This window comes from Lagopus muta, chromosome 3, assembly GCF_023343835.1.
Source record: "Lagopus muta isolate bLagMut1 chromosome 3, bLagMut1 primary, whole genome shotgun sequence".
Classification (NCBI taxonomy): Eukaryota; Metazoa; Chordata; class Aves; order Galliformes; family Phasianidae; genus Lagopus; species Lagopus muta.
Window position 1 is genome coordinate 1,358,807 of NC_064435.1, and position 22,585 is coordinate 1,381,391.

Consider the following 22,585-nt stretch of genomic DNA (forward strand, 5'->3'; position numbering starts at 1 on the left):
CTGTTTGTGGCACGCAATGCTGCCATGCGCAGAGGCTCTCTCCAAGCCCTCAGGCACTCACACAGCAGCATAAAAGCCAGTCCTGGGCCTCACTCCCTCACACCACTCTCCTGACACCTTCTCCTCTGCAAACCTCCAGGTGAGCCTGAACCCCTTCCTGCCTTTCTTTCGCCACCCCACCTGGCCAAAATCTCCATTCCTTGCTCTGCCCAAAACTCTGAAACTCTTCCACCTCCTCTCTGTCATGCTCCACACAACCAGGCCTCCCCACTGCCTGGGAACACAACGCCATTGCTTCACTCACCCCTTAACACACTCCGCTCACCCAACACCCTCTCTTGCAGAGACCCTCCACCCACAGCCATGTCCTGCAACAACCTCTGCCGCCCCTGCGGACCCACCCCGCTGGCTAACAGCTGCAACGAGCCCTGTGTCAGGCAGTGCCAGGACTCCCAAGTCGTCATCCAGCCCTCCACCGTTGTGGTTACCCTGCCGGGACCCATCCTCAGCTCCTTCCCCCAGAACACCGCCGTCGGATCCTCCGCATCAGCTGCCGTGGGCAGCGCCCTCGACGCCCAGGGAGTGTCCATCTCCTCCGGCGGCTTCGGCTTCGGAGGCCTGGGCTGCTTCAACGGCGGCAGAGCCCGCTACCCCTGCTAAGGGCCTGCGCCCACACCCTGACACCAAACACCTGCACCCTGCAACGCGCCTCACGCACTGACCAGGCACCGCTGGGTCACTAATGCCACATGGGCTCACCAGCTATGGCTCTTCTTTTCATGGCATGCAACAGGGAAGCATGGAACAACATCAGACCAGGCTGCCTGGAAACATGACCGCTTAAACTTTCCTCTGTCCTTGCACTTGAAATTGTGCTCTTTCCACTTGGCGATCACCAAGTGGATCCTTCCTCTTAGTGTCTTTCCCTCAATAAAGTTCTCTTGCACATCAGCCTCAGATTCCTCCTCTTCATTGCTTTGCACAATGCCCTTTCCACTTCACCCACTACAAACACTTGGCTCTAGAAACCAGCAGGTCTGCTACAAAAGGGCCCCAACACCTCCTCTTGCAACCGCGGCTCCAACAAGAGCTTGGGTGCCTAGCACATGCCCTTCAGCACATCATACATTATCTACTCCTACACTAATAAAGTCTTGGCCACATTGACGCTCTCCTGCCCATGCCCTCTCATACAACACCTCTGTGTCAGCACACACTTGATTCCTTTTCCACCTGGGCAAGATTCACTCATATTTACAACCAACATGCTCATAGAATCTTTTCTTTTTGTGCTATCGTCTTGATTTCTTACAGTGCAACAGCCCCGCTCAAGCACAGTCAGCAAGAGCAGGCTGTCCACAATCACGTCCAGTCCCCGCACCCAGGCGTTTGGTGAAGACACTGAACCTCATTCTGTTCACTTCCCTTTCATTCACTTCCCCGTCTTGGCCTGGACAACTCTGAACTCACCACATCAGGTCTCTGTCACTCCTCTCACACCACCAGATCCCTGCCTTCAGCCACTTCTAAGAACATCTCAGCATCTACTTACCTGAGCAGTTTGCTGACAGTTTGTCTATAAAGCATGTCATGGGAGGAAGCCTCAAAGCCATTCCTAAAGGCAAGGGCATCAAATGTCACTTCACCCCCTCATGCACGTAACTAATCACTTTAGTGCTGAAAATCTGACGTGGGCGTGTGCAACTTGGTTCTCTATTTCCAACAACTTCTGAGCCATTCTGTGCATGGCTGTACTTTCTGGGCGGATTTCCATCACCTCCTTCCCTGGGACTAATGTCAGGCCAACCAGGCTGAAGTTCCATCCGTCTTCATTCTTCATTACTTGAAGATGGGAACAGCAAGAGTCTCTTACAGTTTACAGAAACCGCTCCTCATTACACTGATCCTTCTAACGTAATTGATGTCAGCATGGTCAACACATCAGACCCTCACCACTCGTGGGTGCAACTCTACAGTTTCATTCAGCTCATGCAGAACCTTCCTGATCTCCACAAATCCAAGAATTACGCACGCCCAAAAACAACACGAAGAACTCTTACTCTCTTCACTACGGACAGCCTGACACACTCCATTACCATTGGGGATGCAAATAGCCCCACAAACAAATCAGGTCTGCAGCCCACGAGAGACTGCGTCCTCAGAGTACACCGAGGAATTACTGAAACCCTCATTCTGAACAACAAACATGTGAGTCCAACTCAAGCCTCCACAACTTGCTCCATCAAAATTAAATGGTGGATCTGAAGGCATTGCCCAACGTGTCTTGAAATCCAGCAGCCATGGTGCATCTGCACTGGAGCCTGGGAGCCTGTTCCATGCCCACTGCTCTCTGGTGCAGAACCACAGTTGAAAAAAGCCTTTGAGTTGGACTTGTGAGGCAAAAGTTCACTCAACGCTTACTGTCTTTGCCTATCTCTGTGCTAGACGTTTTCCCCAGAACCATATGGAGAAAAACTAGGAAAATCTTGGCAGAAATCCTTAGAAATTAGGCCTATTAGGATCCCTTGGGGAATGACATGGGCATTCATTTCAGAAAGGGAAGAGCCATCTTCTCCGATCTGGGACACCCAGAATGCCCAGACCAGGCTTCCACGGCTGTTTGCAATTGGCAGCTCCTCTAACAACAAAGGCACAAACCCTATTGCACAAGTGCCAAGCCATGACCTCGCTGACTCCTTTTCTGTGCTTTGGACACAGAATCTTCCGCATCCTCTCACACCAACGTGCCAAATCCCTCCCCTGCCCTCCAGTACTCTCACTTGGAACGTGCCACCAGTGCCAAATGGACGCGTCCTCAGGTATGCAAAAAGGCAGATTGCTGGAAGAGCAACACATAACAGATGACACGCAACACTACGCGATGCAAGAGTAGCACGCAGCATGGAGAGGAGATCCTTAACAGTCCACTGGTAAGCAGGAGGAACTTACCTCCAACTACACTTGCTGCCCTCCATCACAAGGCTCTGGGCCCAGGCCTTCCACCAGCTGCTTTCCGTCCACCTCGGAAGCTCTCCACTTGTCGAACCAACACTGCCTCAGCTTCTGCATGAGCGTGGCATGGGACACAGCCTCAAATCATACCATTATGCAAATGCGGAACGGTGAAGGTTGGAAGGGATCTTAACCACCATCCCTTCTGTGGGCCGACAGCCTCCCAACAGGGCCCCATCCAACCTGGCCTTCAATGAAAAACCAGGGATGAACAACGCACAAGTTGATCGGGCAGCCTGTGCCAGGGCCTCCCCAGCACCCGAGTCACAAATTTCTTCCTTACATCTAAAACAAATTTCTCCTCAATCCTTTAAAACCTCCTATTGCAAGCAGACCGTGTAAAAAGATGATTCCCCTCCCACCTGAAAGCTCCCTTCACATACTGGAAGGCCACCGTCAGATCTCCCTGGAACCAACTCTTCTCCAGGCTGAACAAGCCCAACTCCATCAGCCTTTCTTCACAGTAAACGTGCTCCAATCTTTGATCTTCTCTGAGGACCTCCACTGAACCCACTGCACACAGCTTCCTCAGCATTCCGGCCTGACACCCGGAAAGCAGGCCTCACACACCTAGGCACATCCCGTTCAACAGCCCCTCTTTCTACTTTGCTCCATCTTCTCCAGAAGAGGTCATGAAGGGGCTCATGGCTGCTTCATCCATTCACACACCCACCAATAAACGACCCCAGCATCTCAACACCACACATTGTACTGCTCTGGCTAAAAATATTAAAGCCATCATGGATGGCCCGACGCTGAAACAGCACAAAAAAGCCTGCCTCCTTGCTCCAAAACACAATTTTCAAAGCAAAAACGCAATCAAGGTGTTGACACAGCACACCCAATGCAGAAGACAACCACTAAGCTCAAGGAAAGCAAATTCAGGAGAAGGCAGGCAGGGAGTGCAGCGCAGTGCAACTAGCAGAGTCTCATGCCAAACGCACCAGGGAATCACAGAACAGCCCTCTAAGGAGGCCTGGAATGGGGTCCGCACCTCACAAAGTGGCCACAAACACGACTGCATGAGTAGCACACGATGGCATCACTAACGAGACCACATCACTCCTCCAAAGCTTTGCACAAGCCTTCCAACATCTTCCAAGAGATGCGCCTTCCTCGTCACTCCAGTCACACTCAAAAGTGCCGACAGAGTCAAAGGATCAAATCCACAACAGGAGGAAATGAAAAGGAAGTGTTGTGGGAAGGCAAACACACCTCACCTCATGACTGGCCAGGCTCTGGCATGCAAGAACTGCTCACTGCACAGTGCTGCCATGCGCAGAGGCTCTCTCCAAGCCCTCAGGCACTCACAAGGCAGCATAAAAGCCGGCCCTGGGCCTCACTCCCTCACACCACTCTCCTGACACCTTCTCCTCTGCAAACCTCCAGGTGAGCCTGAACCCCTTCCTGCCTTTCTTTCGCCACCCCACCTGGCCAAAATCTCCATTCCTTGCTCTGCCCAAAACTCTGAAACTCTTCCACCTCCTCTCTGTCATGCTCCACACAACCAGGCCTCCCCACTGCCTGGGAACACAACGCCATTGCTTCACTCACCCCTTAACACACTCCGCTCACCCAACACCCTCTCTTGCAGAGACCCTCCACCCACAGCCATGTCCTGCAACAACCTCTGCCGCCCCTGCGGACCCACCCCGCTGGCTAACAGCTGCAACGAGCCCTGTGTCAGGCAGTGCCAGGACTCCCAAGTCATCATCCAGCCTCCTGCCATGCTGGTCACCCTGCCGGGACCCATCCTCAGCTCCTTCCCCCAGAACACCGCCGTCGGATCCTCCGCATCAGCTGCCGTGGGCAGCGCCCTCGACGCCCAGGGAGTGTCCATCTCCTCCGGCGGCTTCGGCTTCGGAGGCCTGGGCTGCTTCAACGGCGGCAGAGCCCGCTACCCCTGCTAAGGGCCTGCGCCCACACCCTGACACCAAACACCTGCACCCTGCAGCGCGCCTCACGCACTGACCAGGCACCGCTGGGTCACTAATGCCACATGGGCTCACAAGCTATGGCTCTTCTTTTCATGGCATGCAACAGGGAAGCATGGAACAACATCAGACCAGGCTGCCTGGAAACATGACCGCTTAAACTTTCCTCTGTCCTTGCACTTGAAATTGTGCTCTTTCCACTTGGCGATCACCAAGTGGATCCTTCCTCTTAGTGTCTTTCCCTCAATAAAGTTCTCTTGCACATCAGCCTCAGATTCCTCCTCTTCATTGCTTTGCACAATGCCCTTTCCACTTCACCCACTACAAACACTTGGCTCTAGAAACCAGCAGGTCTGCTACAAAAGGGCCCCAACACCTCCTCTTGCAACCGCGGCTCCAACAAGAGCTTGGGTGCCTAGCACATGCCCTTCAGCACATCATACATTATCTACTCCTACACTAATAAAGTCTTGGCCACATTGACGCTCTCCTGCCCATGCCCTCTCATACAACACCTCTGTGTCAGCACACACTTGATTCCTTTTCCACCTGGGCAAGATTCACTCATATTTACAACCAACATGCTCATAGAATCTTTTCTTTTTGTGCTATCGTCTTGATTTCTTACAGTGCAACAGCCCCGCTCAAGCACAGTCAGCAAGAGCAGGCTGTCCACAATCACGTCCAGTCCCCGCACCCAGGCGTTTGGTGAAGACACTGAACCTCATTCTGTTCACTTCCCTTTCATTCACTTCCCCGTCTTGGCCTGGACAACTCTGAACTCACCACATCAGGTCTCTGTCACTCCTCTCACACCACCAGATCCCTGCCTTCAGCCACTTCTAAGAACATCTCAGCATCTACTTACCTGAGCAGTTTGCTGACAGTTTGTCTATAAAGCATGTCATGGGAGGAAGCCTCAAAGCCATTCCTAAAGGCAAGGGCATCAAATGTCACTTCACCCCCTCATGCACGTAACTAATCACTTTAGTGCTGAAAATCTGACGTGGGCGTGTGCAACTTGGTTCTCTATTTCCAACAACTTCTGAGCCATTCTGTGCATGGCTGTACTTTCTGGGCGGATTTCCATCACCTCCTTCCCTGGGACTAATGTCAGGCCAACCAGGCTGAAGTTCCATCCGTCTTCATTCTTCATTACTTGAAGATGGGAACAGCAAGAGTCTCTTACAGTTTACAGAAACCGCTCCTCATTACACTGATCCTTCTAACGTAATTGATGTCAGCATGGTCAACACATCAGACCCTCACCACTCGTGGGTGCAACTCTACAGTTTCATTCAGCTCATGCAGAACCTTCCTGATCTCCACAAATCCAAGAATTACGCACGCCCAAAAACAACACGAAGAACTCTTACTCTCTTCACTACGGACAGCCTGACACACTCCATTACCATTGGGGATGCAAATAGCCCCACAAACAAATCAGGTCTGCAGCCCACGAGAGACTGCGTCCTCAGAGTACACCGAGGAATTACTGAAACCCTCATTCTGAACAACAAACATGTGAGTCCAACTCAAGCCTCCACAACTTGCTCCATCAAAATTAAATGGTGGATCTGAAGGCATTGCCCAACGTGTCTTGAAATCCAGCAGCCATGGTGCATCTGCACTGGAGCCTGGGAGCCTGTTCCATGCCCACTGCTCTCTGGTGCAGAACCACAGTTGAAAAAAGCCTTTGAGTTGGACTTGTGAGGCAAAAGTTCACTCAACGCTTACTGTCTTTGCCTATCTCTGTGCTAGACGTTTTCCCCAGAACCATATGGAGAAAAACTAGGAAAATCTTGGCAGAAATCCTTAGAAATTAGGCCTATTAGGATCCCTTGGGGAATGACATGGGCATTCATTTCAGAAAGGGAAGAGCCATCTTCTCCGATCTGGGACACCCAGAATGCCCAGACCAGGCTTCCACGGCTGTTTGCAATTGGCAGCTCCTCTAACAACAAAGGCACAAACCCTATTGCACAAGTGCCAAGCCATGACCTCGCTGACTCCTTTTCTGTGCTTTGGACACAGAATCTTCCGCATCCTCTCACACCAACGTGCCAAATCCCTCCCCTGCCCTCCAGTACTCTCACTTGGAACGTGCCACCAGTGCCAAATGGACGCGTCCTCAGGTATGCAAAAAGGCAGATTGCTGGAAGAGCAACACATAACAGATGACACGCAACACTACGCGATGCAAGAGTAGCACGCAGCATGGAGAGGAGATCCTTAACAGTCCACTGGTAAGCAGGAGGAACTTACCTCCAACTACACTTGCTGCCCTCCATCACAAGGCTCTGGGCCCAGGCCTTCCACCAGCTGCTTTCCGTCCACCTCGGAAGCTCTCCACTTGTCGAACCAACACTGCCTCAGCTTCTGCATGAGCGTGGCATGGGACACAGCCTCAAATCATACCGTTATGCAAATGCGGAACGGTGAAGGTTGGAAGGGATCTTAACCACCATCCCTTCTGTGGGCCGACAGCCTCCCAACAGGGCCCCATCCAACCTGGCCTTCAATGAAAAACCAGGGATGAACAACGCACAAGTTGATCGGGCAGCCTGTGCCAGGGCCTCCCCAGCACCCGAGTCACAAATTTCTTCCTTACATCTAAAACAAATTTCTCCTCAATCCTTTAAAACCTCCTATTGCAAGCAGACCGTGTAAAAAGATGATTCCCCTCCCACCTGAAAGCTCCCTTCACGTACTGGAAGGCCACCGTCAGATCTCCCTGGAACCAACTCTTCTCCAGGCTGAACAAGCCCAACTCCATCAGCCTTTCTTCACAGTAAACGTGCTCCAATCTTTGATCTTCTCTGAGGACCTCCACTGAACCCACTGCACACAGCTTCCTCAGCATTCCGGCCTGACACCCGGAAAGCAGGCCTCACACACCTAGGCACATCCCGTTCAACAGCCCCTCTTTCTACTTTGCTCCATCTTCTCCAGAACAGGTCATGAAGGGGCTCATGGCTGCTTCATCCATTCACACACCCACCAATAAACGACCCCAGCATCTCAACACCACACATTGTACTGCTCTGGCTAAAAATATTAAAGCCATCATGGATGGCCCGACGCTGAAACAGCACAAAAAAGCCTGCCTCCTTGCTCCAAAACACAATTTTCAAAGCAAAAACGCAATCAAGGTGTTGACACAGCACACCCAATGCAGAAGACAACCACTAAGCTCAAGGAAAGCAAATTCAGGAGAAGGCAGGCAGGGAGTGCAGCGCAGTGCAACTAGCAGCATCTCATGCCAAACACACCAGGGAATCACAGAACAGCCCTCTAAGGAGGCCTGGAATGGGGTCCGCACCTCACAAAGTGGCCACAAACACGACTGCATGAGTAGCACACGATGGCATCACTAATGAGACCACATCACTCCTCCAAAGCTTTGCACAAGCCTTCCAACATCTTCCAAGAGATGCGCCTTCCTCGTCACTCCAGTCACACTCAAAAGTGCCGACAGAGTCAAAGGATCAAATCCACAACAGGAGGAAATGAAAAGGAAGTGTTGTGGGAAGGCAAACACACCTCACCTCATGACTGGACAGGCTCTGGCATGCAAGAACTGCTCACTGCACAGTGCTGCCATGCGCAGAGGCTCTCTCCAAGCCCTCAGGCACTCACACAGCAGCATAAAAGCCGGCCCTGGGCCTCACTCCCTCACACCACTCTCCTGACACCTTCTCCTCTGCAAACCTCCAGGTGAGCCTGAACCCCTTCCTGCCTTTCTTTCGCCACCCCACCTGGCCAAAATCTCCATTCCTTGCTCTGCCCAAAACTCTGAAACTCTTCCACCTCCTCTCTGTCATGCTCCACACAACCAGGCCTCCCCACTGCCTGGGAACACAACGCCATTGCTTCACTCACCCCTTAACACACTCCGCTCACCCAACACCCTCTCTTGCAGAGACCCTCCACCCACAGCCATGTCCTGCAACAACCTCTGCCGCCCCTGCGGACCCACCCCGCTGGCTAACAGCTGCAACGAGCCCTGTGTCAGGCAGTGCCAGGACTCCCAAGTCGTCATCCAGCCTCCTGCCGTGCTGGTCACCCTGCCGGGACCCATCCTCAGCTCCTTCCCCCAGAACACCGCCGTCGGATCCTCCGCATCAGCTGCCGTGGGCAGCGCCCTCGACGCCCAGGGAGTGTCCATCTCCTCCGGCGGCTTCGGCTTCGGAGGCCTGGGCTGCTTCAACGGCGGCAGAGCCCGCTACCCCTGCTAAGGGCCTGCGCCCACACCCTGACACCAAACACCTGCACCCTGCAGCGCGCCTCACGCACTGACCAGGCACCGCTGGGTCACTAATGCCACATGGGCTCACAAGCTATGGCTCTTCTTTTCATGGCATGCAACAGGGAAGCATGGAACAACATCAGACCAGGCTGCCTGGAAACATGACCGCTTAAACTTTCCTCTGTCCTTGCACTTGAAATTGTGCTCTTTCCACTTGGCGATCACCAAGTGGATCCTTCCTCTTAGTGTCTTTCCCTCAATAAAGTTCTCTTGCACATCAGCCTCAGATTCCTCCTCTTCATTGCTTTGCACAATGCCCTTTCCACTTCACCCACTACAAACACTTGGCTCTAGAAACCAGCAGGTCTGCTACAAAAGGGCCCCAACACCTCCTCTTGCAACCGCGGCTCCAACAAGAGCTTGGGTGCCTAGCACATGCCCTTCAGCACATCATACATTATCTACTCCTACACTAATAAAGTCTTGGCCACATTGACGCTCTCCTGCCCATGCCCTCTCATACAACACCTCTGTGTCAGCACACACTTGATTCCTTTTCCACCTGGGCAAGATTCACTCATATTTACAACCAACATGCTCATAGAATCTTTTCTTTTTGTGCTATCGTCTTGATTTCTTACAGTACAACAGCCCCGCTCAAGCACAGTCAGCAAGAGCAGGCTGTCCACAATCACGTCCAGTCCCCGCACCCAGGCGTTTGGTGAAGACACTGAACCTCATTCTGTTCACTTCCCTTTCATTCACTTCCCCGTCTTGGCCTGGACAACTCTGAACTCACCACATCAGGTCTCTGTCACTCTTCTCACACCACCAGATCCCTGCCTTCAGCCACTTCTAAGAACATCTCAGCATCTACTTACCTGAGCAGTTTGCTGACAGTTTGTCTATAAAGCATGTCATGGGAGGAAGCCTCAAAGCCATTCCTAAAGGCAAGGGCATCAAATGTCACTTCACCCCCTCATGCACGTAACTAATCACTTTAGTGCTGAAAATCTGACGTGGGCGTGTGCAACTTGGTTCTCTATTTCCAACAACTTCTGAGCCATTCTGTGCATGGCTGTACTTTCTGGGCGGATTTCCATCACCTCCTTCCCTGGGACTAATGTCAGGCCGACCAGGCTGAAGTTCCATCCGTCTTCATTCTTCATTCCTTTAAGATGGGAACAGCAAGAGTCTCTTACAGTTTATAGAAACCGCTTCTCATTACACTGATCCTTCTAACGTAATTGATGTCAGCATGGTCAACACATCAGACCCTCACCACTCGTGGGTGCAACTCTACAGTTTCATTCAGCTCATGCAGAACCTTCCTGATCTCCACAAATCCAAGAATTACGCACGCCCAAAAACAACACGAAGAACTCTTACTCTCTTCACTACGGACAGCCTGACACACTCCATTACCATTGGGGATGCAAATAGCCCCACAAACAAATCAGGTCTGCAGCCCACGAGAGACTGCGTCCTCAGAGTACACCGAGGAATTACTGAAACCCTCATTCTGAACAACAAACATGTGAGTCCAACTCAAGCCTCCACAACTTGCTCCATCAAAATTAAATGGTGGATCTGAAGGCATTGCCCAACGTGTCTTGAAATCCAGCAGCCATGGTGCATCTGCACTGGAGCCTGGGAGCCTGTTCCATGCCCACTGCTCTCTGGTGCAGAACCACAGTTGAAAAAAGCCTTTGAGTTGGACTTGTGAGGCAAAAGTTCACTCAACGCTTACTGTCTTTGCCTATCTCTGTGCTAGACGTTTTCCCCAGAACCATATGGAGAAAAACTAGGAAAATCTTGGCAGAAATCCTTAGAAATTAGGCCTATTAGGATCCCTTGGGGAATGACATGGGCATTCATTTCAGAAAGGGAAGAGCCATCTTCTCCGATCTGGGACACCCAGAATGCCCAGACCAGGCTTCCACGGCTGTTTGCAATTGGCAGCTCCTCTAACAACAAAGGCACAAACCCTATTGCACAAGTGCCAAGCCATGACCTCGCTGACTCCTTTTCTGTGCTTTGGACACAGAATCTTCCGCATCCTCTCACACCAACGTGCCAAATCCCTCCCCTGCCCTCCAGTACTCTCACTTGGAACGTGCCACCAGTGCCAAATGGACGCGTCCTCAGGTATGCAAAAAGGCAGATTGCTGGAAGAGCAACACATAACAGATGACATGCAACACTACGCGATGCAAGAGTAGCACGCAGCATGGAGAGGAGATCCTTAACAGTCCACTGGTAAGCAGGAGGAACTTACCTCCAACTACACTTGCTGCCCTCCATCACAAGGCTCTGGGCCCAGGCCTTCCACCAGCTGCTTTCCGTCCACCTCGGAAGCTCTCCACTTGTCGAACCAACACTGCCTCAGCTTCTGCATGAGCGTGGCATGGGACACAGCCTCAAATCATACCGTTATGCAAATGCGGAACGGTGAAGGTTGGAAGGGATCTTAACCACCATCCCTTCTGTGGGCCGACAGCCTCCCAACAGGGCCCCATCCAACCTGGCCTTCAATGAAAAACCAGGGATGAACAACGCACAAGTTGATCGGGCAGCCTGTGCCAGGGCCTCCCCAGCACCCGAGTCACAAATTTCTTCCTTACATCTAAAACAAATTTCTCCTCAATCCTTTAAAACCTCCTATTGCAAGCAGACCGTGTAAAAAGATGATTCCCCTCCCACCTGAAAGCTCCCTTCACATACTGGAAGGCCACCGTCAGATCTCCCTGGAACCAACTCTTCTCCAGGCTGAACAAGCCCAACTCCATCAGCCTTTCTTCACAGTAAACGTGCTCCAATCTTTGATCTTCTCTGAGGACCTCCACTGAACCCACTGCACACAGCTTCCTCAGCATTCCGGCCTGACACCCGGAAAGCAGGCCTCACACACCTAGGCACATCCCGTTCAACAGCCCCTCTTTCTACTTTGCTCCATCTTCTCCAGAAGAGGTCATGAAGGGGCTCATGGCTGCTTCATCCATTCACACACCCACCAATAAACGACCCCAGCATCTCAACACCACACATTGTACTGCTCTGGCTAAAAATATTAAAGCCATCATGGATGGCCCGACGCTGAAACAGCACAAAAAAGCCTGCCTCCTTGCTCCAAAACACAATTTTCAAAGCAAAAACGCAATCAAGGTGTTGACACAGCACACCCAATGCAGAAGACAACCACTAAGCTCAAGGAAAGCAAATTCAGGAGAAGGCAGGCAGGGAGTGCAGCGCAGTGCAACTAGCAGAGTCTCATGCCAAACGCACCAGGGAATCACAGAACAGCCCTCTAAGGAGGCCTGGAATGGGGTCCGCACCTCACAAAGTGGCCACAAACACGACTGCATGAGTAGCACACGATGGCATCACTAATGAGACCACATCACTCCTCCAAAGCTTTGCACAAGCCTTCCAACATCTTCCAAGAGATGCGCCTTCCTCGTCACTCCAGTCACACTCAAAAGTGCCGACAGAGTCAAAGGATCAAATCCACAACAGGAGGAAATGAAAAGGAAGTGTTGTGGGAAGGCAAACACACCTCACCTCATGACTGGCCAGGCTCTGGCATGCAAGAACTGCTCACTGCACAGTGCTGCCATGCGCAGAGGCTCTCTCCAAGCCCTCAGGCACTCACAAGGCAGCATAAAAGCCGGCCCTGGGCCTCACTCCCTCACACCACTCTCCTGACACCTTCTCCTCTGCAAACCTCCAGGTGAGCCTGAACCCCTTCCTGCCTTTCTTTCGCCACCCCACCTGGCCAAAATCTCCATTCCTTGCTCTGCCCAAAACTCTGAAACTCTTCCACCTCCTCTCTGTCATGCTCCACACAACCAGGCCTCCCCACTGCCTGGGAACACAACGCCATTGCTTCACTCACCCCTTAACACACTCCGCTCACCCAACACCCTCTCTTGCAGAGACCCTCCACCCACAGCCATGTCCTGCAACAACCTCTGCCGCCCCTGCGGACCCACCCCGCTGGCTAACAGCTGCAACGAGCCCTGTGTCAGGCAGTGCCAGGACTCCCAAGTCGTCATCCAGCCTCCTGCCGTGCTGGTCACCCTGCCGGGACCCATCCTCAGCTCCTTCCCCCAGAACACCGCCGTCGGATCCTCCGCATCAGCTGCCGTGGGCAGCGCCCTCGACGCCCAGGGAGTGTCCATCTCCTCCGGCGGCTTCGGCTTCGGAGGCCTGGGCTGCTTCAACGGCGGCAGAGCCCGCTACCCCTGCTAAGGGCCTGCGCCCACACCCTGACACCAAACACCTGCACCCTGCAGCGCGCCTCACGCACTGACCAGGCACCGCTGGGTCACTAATGCCACATGGGCTCACAAGCTATGGCTCTTCTTTTCATGGCATGCAACAGGGAAGCATGGAACAACATCAGACCAGGCTGCCTGGAAACATGACCACTTAAACTTTCCTCTGTCCTTGCACTTGAAATTGTGCTCTTTCCACTTGGCGATCACCAAGTGGATCCTTCCTCTTAGTGTCTTTCCCTCAATAAAGTTCTCTTGCACATCAGCCTCAGATTCCTCCTCTTCATTGCTTTGCACAATGCCCTTTCCACTTCACCCACTACAAACACTTGGCTCTAGAAACCAGCAGGTCTGCTACAAAAGGGCCCCAACACCTCCTCTTGCAACCGTGGCTCCAACAAGAGCTTGGGTGCCTAGCACATGCCCTTCAGCACATCATACATTATCTACTCCTACACTAATAAAGTCTTGGCCACATTGACGCTCTCCTGCCCATGCCCTCTCATACAACACCTCTGTGTCAGCACACACTTGATTCCTTTTCCACCTGGGCAAGATTCACTCATATTTACAACCAACATGCTCATAGAATCTTTTCTTTTTGTGCTATCGTCTTGATTTCTTACAGTGCAACAGCCCCGCTCAAGCACAGTCAGCAAGAGCAGGCTGTCCACAATCACGTCCAGTCCCCGCACCCAGGCGTTTGGTGAAGACACTGAACCTCATTCTGTTCACTTCCCTTTCATTCACTTCCCCGTCTTGGCCTGGACAACTCTGAACTCACCACATCAGGTCTCTGTCACTCCTCTCACACCACCAGATCCCTGCCTTCAGCCACTTCTAAGAACATCTCAGCATCTACTTACCTGAGCAGTTTGCTGACAGTTTGCCTATAAAGCATGTCATGGGAGGAAGCCTCAAAGCCATTCCTAAAGGCAAGGGCATCAAATGTCACTTCACCCCCTCATGCACGTAACTAATCACTTTAGTGCTGAAAATCTGACGTGGGCGTGTGCAACTTGGTTCTCTATTTCCAACAACTTCTGAGCCATTCTGTGCAAGGCTGTACTTTCTGGGCGGATTTCCATCACCTCCTTCCCTGGGACTAATGTCAGGCCAACCAGGCTGAAGTTCCATCCGTCTTCATTCTTCATTACTTGAAGATGGGAACAGCAAGAGTCTCTTACAGTTTACAGAAACCGCTCCTCATTACACTGATCCTTCTAACGTAATTGATGTCAGCATGGTCAACACATCAGACCCTCACCACTCGTGGGTGCAACTCTACAGTTTCATTCAGCTCATGCAGAACCTTCCTGATCTCCACAAATCCAAGAATTACGCACGCCCAAAAACAACACGAAGAACTCTTACTCTCTTCACTACGGACAGCCTGACACACTCCATTACCATTGGGGATGCAAATAGCCCCACAAACAAATCAGGTCTGCAGCCCACGAGAGACTGCGTCCTCAGAGTACACCGAGGAATTACTGAAACCCTCATTCTGAACAACAAACATGTGAGTCCAACTCAAGCCTCCACAACTTGCTCCATCAAAATTAAATGGTGGATCTGAAGGCATTGCCCAACGTGTCTTGAAATCCAGCAGCCATGGTGCATCTGCACTGGAGCCTGGGAGCCTGTTCCATGCCCACTGCTCTCTGGTGCAGAACCACAGTTGAAAAAAGCCTTTGAGTTGGACTTGTGAGGCAAAAGTTCACTCAACGCTTACTGTCTTTGCCTATCTCTGTGCTAGACGTTTTCCCCAGAACCATATGGAGAAAAACTAGGAAAATCTTGGCAGAAATCCTTAGAAATTAGGCCTATTAGGATCCCTTGGGGAATGACATGGGCATTCATTTCAGAAAGGGAAGAGCCATCTTCTCCGATCTGGGACACCCAGAATGCCCAGACCAGGCTTCCACGGCTGTTTGCAATTGGCAGCTCCTCTAACAACAAAGGCACAAACCCTATTGCACAAGTGCCAAGCCATGACCTCGCTGACTCCTTTTCTGTGCTTTGGACACAGAATCTTCCGCATCCTCTCACACCAACGTGCCAAATCCCTCCCCTGCCCTCCAGTACTCTCACTTGGAACGTGCCACCAGTGCCAAATGGACGCGTCCTCAGGTATGCAAAAAGGCAGATTGCTGGAAGAGCAACACATAACAGATGACACGCAACACTACGCGATGCAAGAGTAGCACGCAGCATGGAGAGGAGATCCTTAACAGTCCACTGGTAAGCAGGAGGAACTTACCTCCAACTACACTTGCTGCCCTCCATCACAAGGCTCTGGGCCCAGGCCTTCCACCAGCTGCTTTCCGTCCACCTCGGAAGCTCTCCACTTGTCGAACCAACACTGCCTCAGCTTCTGCATGAGCGTGGCATGGGACACAGCCTCAAATCATACCGTTATGCAAATGCGGAACGGTGAAGGTTGGAAGGGATCTTAACCACCATCCCTTCTGTGGGCCGACAGCCTCCCAACAGGGCCCCATCCAACCTGGCCTTCAATGAAAAACCAGGGATGAACAACGCACAAGTTGATCGGGCAGCCTGTGCCAGGGCCTCCCCAGCACCCGAGTCACAAATTTCTTCCTTACATCTAAAACAAATTTCTCCTCAATCCTTTAAAACCTCCTATTGCAAGCAGACCGTGTAAAAAGATGATTCCCCTCCCACCTGAAAGCTCCCTTCACGTACTGGAAGGCCACCGTCAGATCTCCCTGGAACCAACTCTTCTCCAGGCTGAACAAGCCCAACTCCATCAGCCTTTCTTCACAGTAAACGTGCTCCAATCTTTGATCTTCTCTGAGGACCTCCACTGAACCCACTGCACACAGCTTCCTCAGCATTCCGGCCTGACACCCGGAAAGCAGGCCTCACACACCTAGGCACATCCCGTTCAACAGCCCCTCTTTCTACTTTGCTCCATCTTCTCCAGAACAGGTCATGAAGGGGCTCATGGCTGCTTCATCCATTCACACACCCACCAATAAACGACCCCAGCATCTCAACACCACACATTGTACTGCTCTGGCTAAAAATATTAAAGCCATCATGGATGGCCCGACGCTGAAACAGCACAAAAAAGCCTGCCTCCTTGCTCCAAAACACAATTTTCAAAGCAAAAACGCAATCAAGGTGTTGACACAGCACACCCAATGCAGAAGACAACCACTAAGCTCAAGGAAAGCAAATTCAGGAGAAGGCAGGCAGGGAGTGCAGCGCAGTGCAACTAGCAGCATCTCATGCCAAACACACCAGGGAATCACAGAACAGCCCTCTAAGGAGGCCTGGAATGGGGTCCGCACCTCACAAAGTGGCCACAAACACGACTGCATGAGTAGCACACGATGGCATCACTAATGAGACCACATCACTCCTCCAAAGCTTTGCACAAGCCTTCCAACATCTTCCAAGAGATGCGCCTTCCTCGTCACTCCAGTCACACTCAAAAGTGCCGACAGAGTCAAAGGATCAAATCCACAACAGGAGGAAATGAAAAGGAAGTGTTGTGGGAAGGCAAACACACCTCACCTCATGACTGGACAGGCTCTGGCATGCAAGAACTGCTCACTGCACAGTGCTGCCATGCGCAGAGGCTCTCTCCAAGCCCTCAGGCACTCACACAGCAGCATAAAAGCCGGCCCTGGGCCTCACTCCCTCACACCACTCTCCTGACACCTTCTCCTCTGCAAACCTCCAGGTGAGCCTGAACCCCTTCCTGCCTTTCTTTCGCCACCCCACCTGGCCAAAATCTCCATTCCTTGCTCTGCCCAAAACTCTGAAACTCTTCCACCTCCTCTCTGTCATGCTCCACACAACCAGGCCTCCCCACTGCCTGGGAACACAACGCCATTGCTTCACTCACCCCTTAACACACTCCGCTCACCCAACACCCTCTCTTGCAGAGACCCTCCACCCACAGCCATGTCCTGCAACAACCTCTGCCGCCCCTGCGGACCCACCCCGCTGGCTAACAGCTGCAACGAGCCCTGTGTCAGGCAGTGCCAGGACTCCCAAGTCGTCATCCAGCCTCCTGCCGTGCTGGTCACCCTGCCGGGACCCATCCTCAGCTCCTTCCCCCAGAACACCGCCGTCGGATCCTCCGCATCAGCTGCCGTGGGCAGCGCCCTCGACGCCCAGGGAGTGTCCATCTCCTCCGGCGGCTTCGGCTTCGGAGGCCTGGGCTGCTTCAACGGCGGCAGAGCCCGCTACCCCTGCTAAGGGCCTGCGCCCACACCCTGACACCAAACACCTGCACCCTGCAGCGCGCCTCACGCACTGACCAGGCACCGCTGGGTCACTAATGCCACATGGGCTCACAAGCTATGGCTCTTCTTTTCATGGCATGCAACAGGGAAGCATGGAACAACATCAGACCAGGCTGCCTGGAAACATGACCGCTTAAACTTTCCTCTGTCCTTGCACTTGAAATTGTGCTCTTTCCACTTGGCGATCACCAAGTGGATCCTTCCTCTTAGTGTCTTTCCCTCAATAAAGTTCTCTTGCACATCAGCCTCAGATTCCTCCTCTTCATTGCTTTGCACAATGCCCTTTCCACTTCACCCACTACAAACACTTGGCTCTAGAAACCAGCAGGTCTGCTACAAAAGGGCCCCAACACCTCCTCTTGCAACCGCGGCTCCAACAAGAGCTTGGGTGCCTAGCACATGCCCTTCAGCACATCATACATTATCTACTCCTACACTAATAAAGTCTTGGCCACATTGACGCTCTCCTGCCCATGCCCTCTCATACAACACCTCTGTGTCAGCACACACTTGATTCCTTTTCCACCTGGGCAAGATTCACTCATATTTACAACCAACATGCTCATAGAATCTTTTCTTTTTGTGCTATCGTCTTGATTTCTTACAGTACAACAGCCCCGCTCAAGCACAGTCAGCAAGAGCAGGCTGTCCACAATCACGTCCAGTCCCCGCACCCAGGCGTTTGGTGAAGACACTGAACCTCATTCTGTTCACTTCCCTTTCATTCACTTCCCCGTCTTGGCCTGGACAACTCTGAACTCACCACATCAGGTCTCTGTCACTCTTCTCACACCACCAGATCCCTGCCTTCAGCCACTTCTAAGAACATCTCAGCATCTACTTACCTGAGCAGTTTGCTGACAGTTTGTCTATAAAGCATGTCATGGGAGGAAGCCTCAAAGCCATTCCTAAAGGCAAGGGCATCAAATGTCACTTCACCCCCTCATGCACGTAACTAATCACTTTAGTGCTGAAAATCTGACGTGGGCGTGTGCAACTTGGTTCTCTATTTCCAACAACTTCTGAGCCATTCTGTGCATGGCTGTACTTTCTGGGCGGATTTCCATCACCTCCTTCCCTGGGACTAATGTCAGGCCGACCAGGCTGAAGTTCCATCCGTCTTCATTCTTCATTCCTTTAAGATGGGAACAGCAAGAGTCTCTTACAGTTTATAGAAACCGCTTCTCATTACACTGATCCTTCTAACGTAATTGATGTCAGCATGGTCAACACATCAGACCCTCACCACTCGTGGGTGCAACTCTACAGTTTCATTCAGCTCATGCAGAACCTTCCTGATCTCCACAAATCCAAGAATTACGCACGCCCAAAAACAACACGAAGAACTCTTACTCTCTTCACTACGGACAGCCTGACACACTCCATTACCATTGGGGATGCAAATAGCCCCACAAACAAATCAGGTCTGCAGCCCACGAGAGACTGCGTCCTCAGAGTACACCGAGGAATTACTGAAACCCTCATTCTGAACAACAAACATGTGAGTCCAACTCAAGCCTCCACAACTTGCTCCATCAAAATTAAATGGTGGATCTGAAGGCATTGCCCAACGTGTCTTGAAATCCAGCAGCCATGGTGCATCTGCACTGGAGCCTGGGAGCCTGTTCCATGCCCACTGCTCTCTGGTGCAGAACCACAGTTGAAAAAAGCCTTTGAGTTGGACTTGTGAGGCAAAAGTTCACTCAACGCTTACTGTCTTTGCCTATCTCTGTGCTAGACGTTTTCCCCAGAACCATATGGAGAAAAACTAGGAAAATCTTGGCAGAAATCCTTAGAAATTAGGCCTATTAGGATCCCTTGGGGAATGACATGGGCATTCATTTCAGAAAGGGAAGAGCCATCTTCTCCGATCTGGGACACCCAGAATGCCCAGACCAGGCTTCCACGGCTGTTTGCAATTGGCAGCTCCTCTAACAACAAAGGCACAAACCCTATTGCACAAGTGCCAAGCCATGACCTCGCTGACTCCTTTTCTGTGCTTTGGACACAGAATCTTCCGCATCCTCTCACACCAACGTGCCAAATCCCTCCCCTGCCCTCCAGTACTCTCACTTGGAACGTGCCACCAGTGCCAAATGGACGCGTCCTCAGGTATGCAAAAAGGCAGATTGCTGGAAGAGCAACACATAACAGATGACATGCAACACTACGCGATGCAAGAGTAGCACGCAGCATGGAGAGGAGATCCTTAACAGTCCACTGGTAAGCAGGAGGAACTTACCTCCAACTACACTTGCTGCCCTCCATCACAAGGCTCTGGGCCCAGGCCTTCCACCAGCTGCTTTCCGTCCACCTCGGAAGCTCTCCACTTGTCGAACCAACACTGCCTCAGCTTCTGCATGAGCGTGGCATGGGACACAGCCTCAAATCATACCGTTATGCAAATGCGGAACGGTGAAGGTTGGAAGGGATCTTAACCACCATCCCTTCTGTGGGCCGACAGCCTCCCAACAGGGCCCCATCCAACCTGGCCTTCAATGAAAAACCAGGGATGAACAACGCACAAGTTGATCGGGCAGCCTGTGCCAGGGCCTCCCCAGCACCCGAGTCACAAATTTCTTCCTTACATCTAAAACAAATTTCTCCTCAATCCTTTAAAACCTCCTATTGCAAGCAGACCGTGTAAAAAGATGATTCCCCTCCCACCTGAAAGCTCCCTTCACATACTGGAAGGCCACCGTCAGATCTCCCTGGAACCAACTCTTCTCCAGGCTGAACAAGCCCAACTCCATCAGCCTTTCTTCACAGTAAACGTGCTCCAATCTTTGATCTTCTCTGAGGACCTCCACTGAACCCACTGCACACAGCTTCCTCAGCATTCCGGCCTGACACCCGGAAAGCAGGCCTCACACACCTAGGCACATCCCGTTCAACAGCCCCTCTTTCTACTTTGCTCCATCTTCTCCAGAAGAGGTCATGAAGGGGCTCATGGCTGCTTCATCCATTCACACACCCACCAATAAACGACCCCAGCATCTCAACACCACACATTGTACTGCTCTGGCTAAAAATATTAAAGCCATCATGGATGGCCCGACGCTGAAACAGCACAAAAAAGCCTGCCTCCTTGCTCCAAAACACAATTTTCAAAGCAAAAACGCAATCAAGGTGTTGACACAGCACACCCAATGCAGAAGACAACCACTAAGCTCAAGGAAAGCAAATTCAGGAGAAGGCAGGCAGGGAGTGCAGCGCAGTGCAACTAGCAGAGTCTCATGCCAAACGCACCAGGGAATCACAGAACAGCCCTCTAAGGAGGCCTGGAATGGGGTCCGCACCTCACAAAGTGGCCACAAACACGACTGCATGAGTAGCACACGATGGCATCACTAATGAGACCACATCACTCCTCCAAAGCTTTGCACAAGCCTTCCAACATCTTCCAAGAGATGCGCCTTCCTCGTCACTCCAGTCACACTCAAAAGTGCCGACAGAGTCAAAGGATCAAATCCACAACAGGAGGAAATGAAAAGGAAGTGTTGTGGGAAGGCAAACACACCTCACCTCATGACTGGCCAGGCTCTGGCATGCAAGAACTGCTCACTGCACAGTGCTGCCATGCGCAGAGGCTCTCTCCAAGCCCTCAGGCACTCACAAGGCAGCATAAAAGCCGGCCCTGGGCCTCACTCCCTCACACCACTCTCCTGACACCTTCTCCTCTGCAAACCTCCAGGTGAGCCTGAACCCCTTCCTGCCTTTCTTTCGCCACCCCACCTGGCCAAAATCTCCATTCCTTGCTCTGCCCAAAACTCTGAAACTCTTCCACCTCCTCTCTGTCATGCTCCACACAACCAGGCCTCCCCACTGCCTGGGAACACAACGCCATTGCTTCACTCACCCCTTAACACACTCCGCTCACCCAACACCCTCTCTTGCAGAGACCCTCCACCCACAGCCATGTCCTGCAACAACCTCTGCCGCCCCTGCGGACCCACCCCGCTGGCTAACAGCTGCAACGAGCCCTGTGTCAGGCAGTGCCAGGACTCCCAAGTCGTCATCCAGCCTCCTGCCGTGCTGGTCACCCTGCCGGGACCGATCCTCAGCTCCTTCCCCCAGAACACCGCCGTCGGATCCTCCGCATCAGCTGCCGTGGGCAGCGCCCTCGACGCCCAGGGAGTGTCCATCTCCTCCGGCGGCTTCGGCTTCGGAGGCCTGGGCTGCTTCAACGGCGGCAGAGCCCGCTACCCCTGCTAAGGGCCTGCGCCCACACCCTGACACCAAACACCTGCACCCTGCAGCGCGCCTCACGCACTGACCAGGCACCGCTGGGTCACTAATGCCACATGGGCTCACAAGCTATGGCTCTTCTTTTCATGGCATGCAACAGGGAAGCATGGAACAACATCAGACCAGGCTGCCTGGAAACATGACCACTTAAACTTTCCTCTGTCCTTGCACTTGAAATTGTGCTCTTTCCACTTGGCGATCACCAAGTGGATCCTTCCTCTTAGTGTCTTTCCCTCAATAAAGTTCTCTTGCACATCAGCCTCAGATTCCTCCTCTTCATTGCTTTGCACAATGCCCTTTCCACTTCACCCACTACAAACACTTGGCTCTAGAAACCAGCAGGTCTGCTACAAAAGGGCCCCAACACCTCCTCTTGCAACCGTGGCTCCAACAAGAGCTTGGGTGCCTAGCACATGCCCTTCAGCACATCATACATTATCTACTCCTACACTAATAAAGTCTTGGCCACATTGACGCTCTCCTGCCCATGCCCTCTCATACAACACCTCTGTGTCAGCACACACTTGATTCCTTTTCCACCTGGGCAAGATTCACTCATATTTACAACCAACATGCTCATAG

At 52.3% G+C, this 22,585-nt stretch overlaps 6 pseudogenes; all 6 read left to right on the forward strand.

The window, feature by feature from the left end:
* LOC125690504 (feather keratin 1-like) lies at nucleotides 1-660 on the forward strand (annotated as a pseudogene).
* Nucleotides 661-4,189: 3,529 nt separating this feature from the next.
* Nucleotides 4,190-4,922, forward strand: LOC125690488 (feather keratin 1-like; annotated as a pseudogene).
* Nucleotides 4,923-8,539: 3,617 nt separating this feature from the next.
* LOC125690515 (feather keratin 1-like) lies at nucleotides 8,540-9,184 on the forward strand (annotated as a pseudogene).
* A 3,529-nt stretch (nucleotides 9,185-12,713) lies between these two features.
* LOC125690486 (feather keratin 1-like) lies at nucleotides 12,714-13,446 on the forward strand (annotated as a pseudogene).
* A 3,617-nt stretch (nucleotides 13,447-17,063) lies between these two features.
* On the forward strand, nucleotides 17,064-17,708 carry LOC125690516 (feather keratin 1-like; annotated as a pseudogene).
* Nucleotides 17,709-21,325: 3,617 nt separating this feature from the next.
* LOC125690518 (feather keratin 1-like) lies at nucleotides 21,326-21,970 on the forward strand (annotated as a pseudogene).
* The last annotated feature ends 615 nt before the right edge of the window (nucleotides 21,971-22,585 follow it).